Here is an 11,056-nt window from a genome sequence, read left to right as displayed (position 1 = left end):
CAAAGACACAAATAACAGGTAACAATTTACCGTGCAGTTGGTTATTTCCGCAAGTCAAAATTTCTACGATAGGACCTAAAACTGGATTTGGCTTCCAGGGTATGTGTAGTTCAGTCATGTATACATGTGCTTATTTCGTTGTGAAAAAACTGCAGTGTAATTTGATTTATAATCTTGAACATATTGTGGGGTATACTTGATAAGAACTGACAATTCCTCTATCTATATAGGCATGTATATACCAGCATTAGAAACTAGATGTCCTAAACATGTCCGCCAACTTCATAATGGTTACAAGCAAAGCATAATGGTTATAAGCAAAGCTTTAAAAAAAACCTCAACACTATTGTTTTATGTTATTGCCCAAATTACACTTTGACATTTATTGTAGATGAGGAGATTGATTATTTTCATGTTGTTTTAAAACATCAAACTATGTCCTGATTCCGCCAAAAGAAGTGCGTATACCGTATACTGTGTTTTTATTGTTGAAATGGTAACAACACAAAGGAAGTCATCTATCAATACTGTGCCCTGTAGTGATACAAATTATACTAAGCGCTTTAACACCCATAGTGATCGTTATTGGCATTGTATGCAAAGCAAATCGCCCAGGAGTGACAAAGGCATCAATACATAGCATCCACTCCCGTTAGGAAATCCCCAGTAATTGTTTACTCCCTAACTACACAAGAATGTTCTTCTCGTTCAATGAAACACACGGAAGTAGTTGCGAAGCCTATTAGAGAACTCTGAGCAACTCTCGTAATGTTCTTTGGTGTGAAGAAGCATTATACGCATGGGGATTCCCCACACTTTCAGGGGATTTGATTCCGCTCGTGAGCACACCATTACAATAGAACCGATCTGCCCATATTATCCTTCAGTTAGTTCCAAATCCCTAGACGTTCTAGGTACCAAACATAATCTGATATAATGTCACTTTCTCACATTTCCTGATGCAGGCACCAAAAGAAAAACATCATCGATTACAAAGCATTAACCTCTATTGTTTTACAAGATTTAGCCAAACTTTAAGACGTTTTGGAGACAAATATAACGTGTTCAGACACAATTTCTACAATGTAGTGTACTATTCTGTATTTAGATATTTCAAAGTTATCTGCCCTTACGAGTAAAGATCGATGTCAAAGGTCATGTATTTTTTTATTTTAACGTGAGAAAACGACGTGAGTTTGGCTAAAAAAATTCGACGTTACAATGGAACCCTATCTGCAAGGGAGGTAACTCTGAAATTTGCAAAGACGAAACTGCTCCAGATGCCATATAGCACCATAGTTATGCTATAAAGTGCTGGCCAGGTCATACCATCTTTAGATATTACAGCGTGATCATTCTCCCTCGTGATATCTATTGTGATATCATTTGTTTGTATGAGGAAATAACGTCGTTTTCCAATAAGTTACCCGATAAAACCTGACACAATAAATGCTTTCAAAATATTAAGAACTAATGGTCTCTCAATTAGTTCAGTTTATCAGATGAAGACAAAAGAGTTACGCCCCCTGTCCTTCTATAGCAGTGGAACTCTCCTGTTGGGAGGTGAATAAAATCCTTTTTAATCTAGTTTACGTACAGGGAAGGTGCACAATATTTGCTCCCATAGATTTGTTTGCCAAAAAAAATCGCTTGTTGAAGTTTTGTGGTGCCAGCAGTAATTTAGTGTTCATACGGACATTCTTTGTGTGTCTGTTATACAGAATTGGTTTGTATTGAAGCGGATGTCGTTCGATTTTGATATATCGTGTGATCAGCCGTACCGCATGGTGCGGCCATGGCCTTCCTACCATCGAACACGTGTTCGTCCCGGTTCCAGTTGTTAACACCGTTTAAAAAGAAATGTCTTGTTCCTGGCATCGTCGCTAATATTTTGCCGGAATTTTACTGCATTATCCCATACCGGAATTTATTTCGGTATTTTTATTTTATTGTAGAATTAATCTTGCACTTCTAGTTCATAGCAAACGGAGTTAGCATTAGCGGAGACATGAATTAGGTATTGATTTTGAGTATTACTATTTTTATTCGTATCGTGATATATTTTCAGACTGTAAGTCGTCATTATTTTTAATGTAAGTGGCGATAATTAATTCGTTTAAGTTGTGTTTGGACTTTGGTATTGTCGTTGATGGGAGTTGCTGCCCTTTGATCATGTGTAAGTGTTGTGTCATCCTCGGTGCCCCGGGCGTTATATATGCTAACGCTGATAGGTAAATGTCCAATGCCGAGTTACCGAGGATGTAGGGGCATGTTTGTATGTCGGATAATGTCGACATGTGTTCTATATGTCCTTATTTGAGTTTCAGTCGTGCGGGGTAAGGGAAAGCGACCCTCGAGGCTCTCTACCAGCCCCTATGTAAGGAACAAGAATGGTTCCATGTCGTTGAGTGCAGCAGCCAGTCGGAGTGAGAATGGTCCCAGTACTTCGAGTGTTACAGCTCCAGCAGTAGCTAGTGGGGGTAACATTGTAGATGATAAAGACAAGGCAAATCTATTAAATGAATATTTCTGTAGGTTTACTAATATTGACGATAGCAAGTGCCTATTTTACAGTTGAAAACTAATAGTGTTTTAAATAATCTACTTGTTACTTCTAATGAAATTTGTGATGTTTTAATTAATTTAAAGCTTGGAAAAGCTTCAGGTGAAGATGGTATAAGTCACCATAGACTTAAATACATGGCTGATACAGTTTGTAAACCTCTTAAGGTTCTTTCATCTACCTGTATATTTCCAAATGAATGGAAAATGGCTAAAGTTATGCCTCTCTTTAAAAAAGGAGATAGACATTCTATATCAAACTATCGTCCCATTTCTCTCCTTTCTACTGTTCACAGTTGGGAAAGTGTTTAAAAGGGTAATGTTTAAGCACGTGCATAATTATTTAATAATAATAATAATTTATTTTACCAGTTTCAAGCCGGATTTATGCCTGGTCATTCAATAGTATACCAATTAATTGAAATAAATATACCATAACATTTGTCTAAATCTCATACCCGGTATTTGTATGATATTCTGTGACATTTCTAAAGCCTTTGACAGAGTCTGGCACAAATGTCTTATAATTAAATTAAAATCATATGGTATTTCGATTGGGTAACCTATTGTCCTGGTTAGAAAATTACTTAAGAGAAAGACATCAAAACGTATTTATAAACAATTCTTCTTCTGATATTGGTATGATATGAGAAGATGTCCCTCAAGGCTCAATTCTTGAACCACTTCTTTTCCTTATTTATATAAATGATTTAGCTGATGAACTTCAATCAACAACACGTTTATTCGCTGATGACACTACCCTTATAAAGTCATCATCTTCATGTCGTGAATTAGAAACAGATTTACATAGGGATTTAGATAAATCAAATCGATGGGCAAAACGTGGCTTGTTTCTTTTAATCCTAATAAAACTGAGGTAATTTTTATATCAAATTTTGATAACATTGACAAATATTTGGACTTAATTTTTGATGGAACATTTTAGATTTTAGTAGTTTTCATAGACATTTTGAGGTCATTTTAATTCAAATGCTAAATGGTCTGATCACATCAATGAAATTTATAAATCAGTTATAAAAAAAAAAAAAAAAAATAATAATAATAATAATAATAATATCCTAAGGAAAATCAAATATATGTTAAAGCATGATGCTCTTTTAAGAATTTATAAGTCTTTTATTTTACCTGTTCTTGAATATGCATGTGAAGTTTGGGACGGATGTTCTCAGGCTAATTATTAGCGGATTACCGTGTTATACTAGAAATGAATCATTATATTTTGAAACAAATTTGGAACCCCTTTCAGACAGAAGAGCTAAAAGAAAACTACAGTTACTTTATAAGATAAATAACTTATTACCTCCTACTAGGCTATCATAATCCTTATACTTTAAGAAATTGTGAAAGTTTCCAAATTCCAATTATCGACTCCACTACAACAAAATCTTTCTTTCCCACTACTTAAAGAAGCTCGAACAACTTAGATGTTAAAGTTAAATCTTTACCTTTTTCTTCCTTTAAGCTAGCTCTTTCTCAGTCTATATCTATGAGTCTACCATGTTATTTTAATTATGGAGAAAGAAAATTTAATATTATACATACTAAATTAAGTCATCAGTGTAGTTCTCTAAACGATGACCTTTTCCGTGTAAATTTGGCACCAAATTCTATTTGTATAAATTGTGGCTACACTTGTGAAAATGCTAACCATTTCTTTTTTGTATGTTAAAATTATGCTGCTGCCCATACAGAAATGCTCCAAGTTTTAAATGATTTAGATATACAAGTAAATTTAAATTTATTACTTTATGGAAATGAAAACTTGGCTTTGGAAGTAAACTGTCATGTATTTGAACTTGTGCATTCATTTATAAAGTCCAGCAGAAGATTTGGAATTCTACATAATATTATAATACATAGTATATATCTTGTTGTTATATACTCTGACAAATATACCCGTAATTATTATTTATACCTATAGTATGTATGTCATCACCTGTAAATATTTTATGTTGATTGAAGAAGGCTTCTTAAGTTGAAATAACTGCCTAATCCATTTGTACATTTATGACAATAAGATATGTTTAAAAGTCAAAGGGTAACAGGGAACCGGTCCATGGTCCTTTATCAGCAGATCAGCTAGAGTCTGTTTTGAGCAGGTGTCTGCCAGGGTTGCCCAACAGCTAGTGGAAGCAGTCCATCAGGCAACTGAGCTGGTTTGCACAACTCCCCGGCCTGAAGGTACTAGTAATTCAGAATTCATTACAATCTTTGGCATGAAATGTAAGCCATTTTAACCCATTTTAACCCAATCCTACATCAGGTTCAAAGCGTTTGTGACGATTTGGGTGTTTCAGTATCATGCACTATAAGACAAAAGATAATCATTAGGGAATTTGTTGGCCTTTGGCAGCTTTTGTCAAAACCTGCCCCAATTGTTGAAGATAAACATTTTTCTGTTGTTAACGGGCAGTTGGTAATGTAAGAAAAACAAAAGAGTGTGAAGATAAATGACATTGATATGTGGACGGATGCTTTTACTATTTTCATTTCTGTCTATATATCTGCCCATCCTGAGGATATTTCTGGGTTGTTAAAGTATATGCATACAGTTAAGTTAGGGGCCAGGAGAACTGGGGGACTGACATGGAAATTTTATGACGAACAGTTTCGCCTTAAAAAGGTTCGTCACAATTCATTGCGATGGTATCAGGTGTACCAGGAGTTGTGGCTCCTCTATATGTATGGAAATTCTGGAGTAGTAGGTAATAAGTCTGGTCAAAAACAAACAGATGTCTGTAATTCATGTTAAGACTAAATGATAGAGTTGATAGCCATCTTCCTATCTCATGATTACCAGAGTTGTTAGTTAAGTTAATACAGATATTATCAGTGGTTTGTAGTCGGTATTATTTTCAGCTCGCCTTTTACAATTGTTGAACCACCAGCCCATTTAGTTATACATTGTGGGGTGAATGATGTAGCACAGGTTAATTCATGCGAGTTAAGGCATAGGCTGATATTAAGGATTGTTGACGAATTTTCAGGATATGTTCCCTAGCTACCAATAGACTGGTGTGTCAGCCATTTTACCTCGCATTAATTGGCGGGGTGAAGTTAATTTACAGTTAAACTGATTCCAGTGAGAATCATTAGCCAGATAGGGTCTTGCAATGGTAGGTGAGGTGGTTGTTACATTGAGACATCCAGAAATAACTGATAAGAACTAAGTTTTGTTTTCGGATGGTGTTCACTTGAGTCGGATAGTAATCTGTTTTTTGTATCGTTTGCAGCATTTGTAACTAGCACAGAAAGAGTTTCTTCTCCTTTTGGCGAATTAGGCACTTGGGCCTGGTTGCTTTAGTTTTAAGCAAATGTAGTTGGTAATTGTTTGGTGCACGTTTCGTTAAGTTGGTGCTTGCAGTCAGGACAATCATAAATCAAAAAAAAAAAAAAAAAAAAAAAAAAAAAAATGAATACAAAATTTATTGATTGATTTTGTTTTGCTATGCTGCATTGATTTGTATATTTTGGAGGAAGAGTTTGATATTGCTGGTTTTATTTGTGGTCGCCCTAATACGCCCAAATTTTGGTTGGGTCGGTGTCCTCTTTTATGCGATTTGCATAATTTTTGTGCGTACATTTGTTTGGTTACGCTTCCAGCAGAGCAATTGGCTCATTTTGACATCTGCTCTTCCTCATATTTGTTATTTTGGCACTTATTTGTATGGTGCATCTTGTTATTTTAGCATTTTATATGCTATTTTTGATATGGCTTGGCACTTATTTGTATGGTGCATCTTGTTATTTTAGCATTTTATATGCCATTTTTGATATGGCTTTACGCAGCAAATTTATTTATATTTGGCCATTTTTTCTTGGAATTGTCCTGACTGTAACGCATTTCTGTTGGCGGTGACAACATCTAATGTTGTCATTTGGCGGTGTTTCACTTGGAGCAACAGAAAATGCTGATATAGAATTTGTAAGTCTATTATATACAACAGCTTCTATTTTGTGGAATTTCCTGTTCCCAGTTTCCATTTTAATATTAGCTGTTTTTAATTCTCATGTTGAAGCTTTGGCCAACTTCTGCCATTCCTATTAGGTTAAAAATATATTCAAATATAGTTTAATATTCCCATTGAAGGCTAAGTATTATAATGAAGGTTGTTATTGATTGAATATTGATTGGATATTTTCAATTAAAATTAAGTCTTGGTAAATATCAATTTTGTGTTTGTCTTCTATTTGATAATAAGAACTAATGGTCTCTCAATTAGTTCAGTTTATCAGATGAAGACAAAAGAGTTACGCCCCCTGTCCTTCTATAGCAGTGGAACTCTCCTGTTGGGAGGTGAATAAAATCCTTTTTAATCTAGTTTACGTACAGGGAAGGTGCACAATATTTGCTTCCATAAATTTGTTTGCCAAAAAAACCACCCTTCCCACCCATTTTTCTATTGCTAGTGTGCTGATTGATATCTTGCGTTTCTGCTGTCGGTTTTTAATTGTATGTTTCAGCTCATCACTTCCTGTGTGAAGATCCTTCGTCGAGGCTTCAGCATGATTTCCCAGAGTGCAGTGGAAGTTATTCCAGGGCATCACAGATTGTTTGGGACATATTGCGGTAGCAAGAATTATCTGAACTTTGTCGTGAAATTAATTGTTCCGTGTAAATTCCATTTGGCGGTGTTTCACTTGGAGCAACAGAAAATGCTGATATAGAATTTGTAAGTCTATTATATACAACAGCTTCTATTTTGTGGAATTTCCTGTTCCCAGTTTCCATTTTAATATTAGCTGTTTTTAATTCTCATGTTGAAGCTTTGGCCAACTTCTGCCATTCCTATTAGGTTAAAAATATATTCAAATATAGTTTAATATTCCCATTGAAGGCTAAGTATTATAATGAAGGTTGTTATTGATTGAATATTGATTGGATATTTTCAATTAAAATTAAGTCTTGGTAAATATCAATTTTGTGTTTGTCTTCTATTTGATAAATAAAATTAATTACATAAATTTAGAAATACGAGTATATATGTGCAGTTTAAAGTATACCATTTATACCTGTCGATCTACAGAAGGTTGACTGGTTACAAGAATTTCAGATGAAGATCAAATGAGTAAAAAACAACAACAACAAAACAAACAAACAAACAAAAAAAGCAATGTATAACACCTTAAAGGTATGCTCGAGAAATGCCAGTTATTTGAAATATGAAAAAACCCCACACCATTTTGAATTTTGAAAGTCTTTAATTCCAGTGTTGCCGGCAATTTGATAAATCCTTGCGTATAGTCAATGGTATTTTAATTGAATTTTTAAAGAGTGATGTGTGAGGCAACGTTAGTGCTATCAAATCCAATTGAGTTGTCAAGGATCTTTTGTCTTAAGGGGATTCCTACTAATGTACGAACCCCTTAACATTTATAAGGCCAGTCTCTTATTATATTAACGGGTTGAACTCGAATCCCTTTCGTGATTAATTGGTATTTGTTAGTAGTAGCATTGCATTTTACATAAGTAGGTTTGTTTGTTTATGAATACATTTTCTATCTGGAAAAGGTTACACATATTTAATAGCATGAAAAGAAATATCGAAATTCAATTTTAATTCATAAACATGTCTGGCACGATACGAAACCAAAACAAATATGAAGTACAGTACAGACATACACTAACATGCGTAAGACGAATGAAGTTCTCAGTACACACGACATACTGTAGAAACAGATAATATTAATCACATGACCAGTCTCGTGAGGCATGAAATGTAATCGCCTTTGTCTGTGATGTGTGTGATGTCCATTCAGGATGAGTACACTCGTAGTACAATTCTCCAAGTCTGCACCAGTGGATACATATTTGACAGATCAGTTCATGATTGTGTCATGAAGCCCGATGGTGGCGATTTATATATCATTATAGAACCATAGTTTAGTTTATCATTACAATTTCAAAACAGACGATTCAAATATCACCTGAGTGGATACGTCAAAGGTGTTGTTTGTTTAGAACATATATTCTTAAACAAACATGTTAAAGATGCTTCACCGTTGACGAATGGTATTTTTCTATCAAAAACAGGAGCAGGCGAATTAGTATTTTTCTTCAGTTGCAAAAGGTACACCATTTCCACCTTTGAAACGTTTGAGCTCCTTATTTCACTTAAAGATGAAAATGTTAGAAAAAATAAACTGCGTTCCAAAGAAAGTCAATGGCACTATACCCTATACGAAATGAATCTTTGATTGCGTATCCATCAAACTAAAAAAAAACAACCAACAAATTATTATATAATATTTTTGTGCTTATAATATTTTTGTGCTAATTGTTACATGAGTAAACAACATTTTTGTTCAAATGATGAGTATCATACTTCATCGGCGGTGCAGCATCTTTAAACATTGCTAAAGAAATATGTCGATTCTCGGTCATGGCAAGACTGACATTCAAACGTGCCCATATATCTATTTTCAGCAACGGTGATCTTACTAATTGACCAGTTAGTCCCTATTTGTGTTAACTCGTACTAAATGTCTAGAATGTTAAGTCATATATCATTTGTCAACTGATTAATCTTGAAAATAAGCTACTTTCGTAATTGAATGTTTGACTCCCCAACATTAGCCTCAATTTTGTGTTTTCTAATTCTGTAACAGGTTTCAATCAAGATTGGTAACCTAATATATCTATCAAAAGCATCAGTGTCATTCTTAGTTGATTGGCCACAAAGTCAATCTCACCATATTTCAACATTAGCTTAAGTGTAAATCACATCCTTGAAAATATGTATTATGATCATATTTATTCACATTCTCAAAGACAGACACACGTATACGCTTTAATACGCTCTGATTGAGCTTAAAGTGGAAATTTTGAAATGAAATTAAAATCACCTTGCTTTGACATAGCAATCATTTTTTTTTCAAATAAGGTAGGTTTTTCCACACATCATTAATACACAAAAATATTTGTCTTCAACATGATTTTATTTCCGTTTAACAAACGTAGCTATTAATATTGGGTATAATATATGAATTGCGATTACACGGCATTTAAAATCTATTTCTTTAATACAGCTATGCTTTTTTTGTATTCAAAACTTCGGAAAAGATCTATACTATTATTGTTATTTAAGTGTTCCCGACTATGTTGGCAGCATGTAATTGCTGTATTCTTGTTTGACCTTTTACCTCAATCGTTGGGCAAATACCTATCAGTAAATGTGTATTTGAGGTCTACTCAATTTCCTCAACTACTTCACAGCACGGCTTATCCGTCTAGCGAAAGGACATGGAAATTGAACAATAAGCGCTAAGATGAGTGTGGTCAAGGTCAAGCGACAAGATGTTTCAACCAACGCTTGACTCTTTCATTAGATGCCATGCGAAAACGGACATGGGAAATTAACATGTAATCTAAAACTCAATTTGTAAGGGTCGCCAATAGTTCAGATTTCTCGTACTCTTACTGGAAACATGCAAGCACTTGTCATTTCCGAGATTGTCCATTCATGAAATGGCCAGTTTGGGTTTATGTCGTCTGTTGCACCTGATTAATTACTTTTACTGAGTTCTTCATTGCGTCATGGAAAAGAAGATGGAAGGATAAGTGTCATATATCGTCTGCAATATATCCTTTTTTGGTTAGTTTTGTTTTATTAGTTTAACGTCATATTAACAGCCAGGGCCATGTAAGGACGTGTCAGGTTTGTTGGTAGAGGAAAGCCAGAGTACCAGGAGAAAAAACCAGGAGTACCTACCAACTGCCCCACGTGGGATTCGAACTCGCGACCCAGAGGTCTTGTGGTAATTATGTCGGGACATCATAACCACTCGGTCACCGCGGTCCAACCAATATATCCTCTAATTTATGGATATTATTAATATTATTATTGAAGTGTTTAGTTGTTATAACAAATTCATTTTCACTCGAGCATCATTTCAAGAGTGTTTAACTATATATCTCAATGAATATCAGAGATAAAGTCGTCAAAAAATAAGATGGTTGCAGTAACTGATGAATAATAATGCACATTTTATATACACAATGTGAATGAAAATATTAGCAATTTGCCACGTGTATTTCTACACTCTTAATAGAAGAATATCATACAACAATTATAAACGTGGTATCTATAAAATCTACTTTATCTATTAACTGTGCATTTATATACATTATCTTTTAATTAAGTTCAAAAGTCTTTTTTGTGATCATCCCATTTGTTTGTTTATCCTCCCATCCTCTAGCCACGACATATCTTCTTCTTCTTCTGAAAAATAATGACAAATGATGATGAGAAAGGAAAGTTCTCATAAGAAGACGAGAAAATTAAGTCCTCATTAGGATAATGAGAGAATTCAGTCATCATTATTATGGTGAGACAAGTAAGTTCTTGTCATAACCAGCAACTGTATGTTCTTTAGTATATTAGACCAAATAAAAATAATATTGCTAACGGGTAATCGTTGATTTAGCTCATATCATACCAATATAACATATTATATTCTATATTACATTTTT

At 34.3% G+C, this 11,056-nt stretch overlaps 1 long non-coding RNA gene across 1 annotated transcript; it reads left to right on the top strand.

Moving 5' to 3' along the window:
- The first annotated feature begins 1,454 nt into the window (after positions 1-1,454).
- On the top strand, positions 1,455-3,590 carry LOC138324954 (uncharacterized). The gene is made up of 2 exons (XR_011208709.1): positions 1,455-2,017; positions 2,328-3,590. It is a non-coding gene; the product is annotated as an uncharacterized lncRNA (long non-coding RNA).
- The last annotated feature ends 7,466 nt before the right edge of the window (positions 3,591-11,056 follow it).

The sequence above is a fragment of the Argopecten irradians genome, chromosome 6 (assembly GCF_041381155.1).
Source record: "Argopecten irradians isolate NY chromosome 6, Ai_NY, whole genome shotgun sequence".
Taxonomy (NCBI): domain Eukaryota; kingdom Metazoa; phylum Mollusca; class Bivalvia; order Pectinida; family Pectinidae; genus Argopecten; species Argopecten irradians.
Note: the sequence above shows the minus strand (reverse complement) of the source record. Positions and strands in the feature narration are given on the sequence as shown.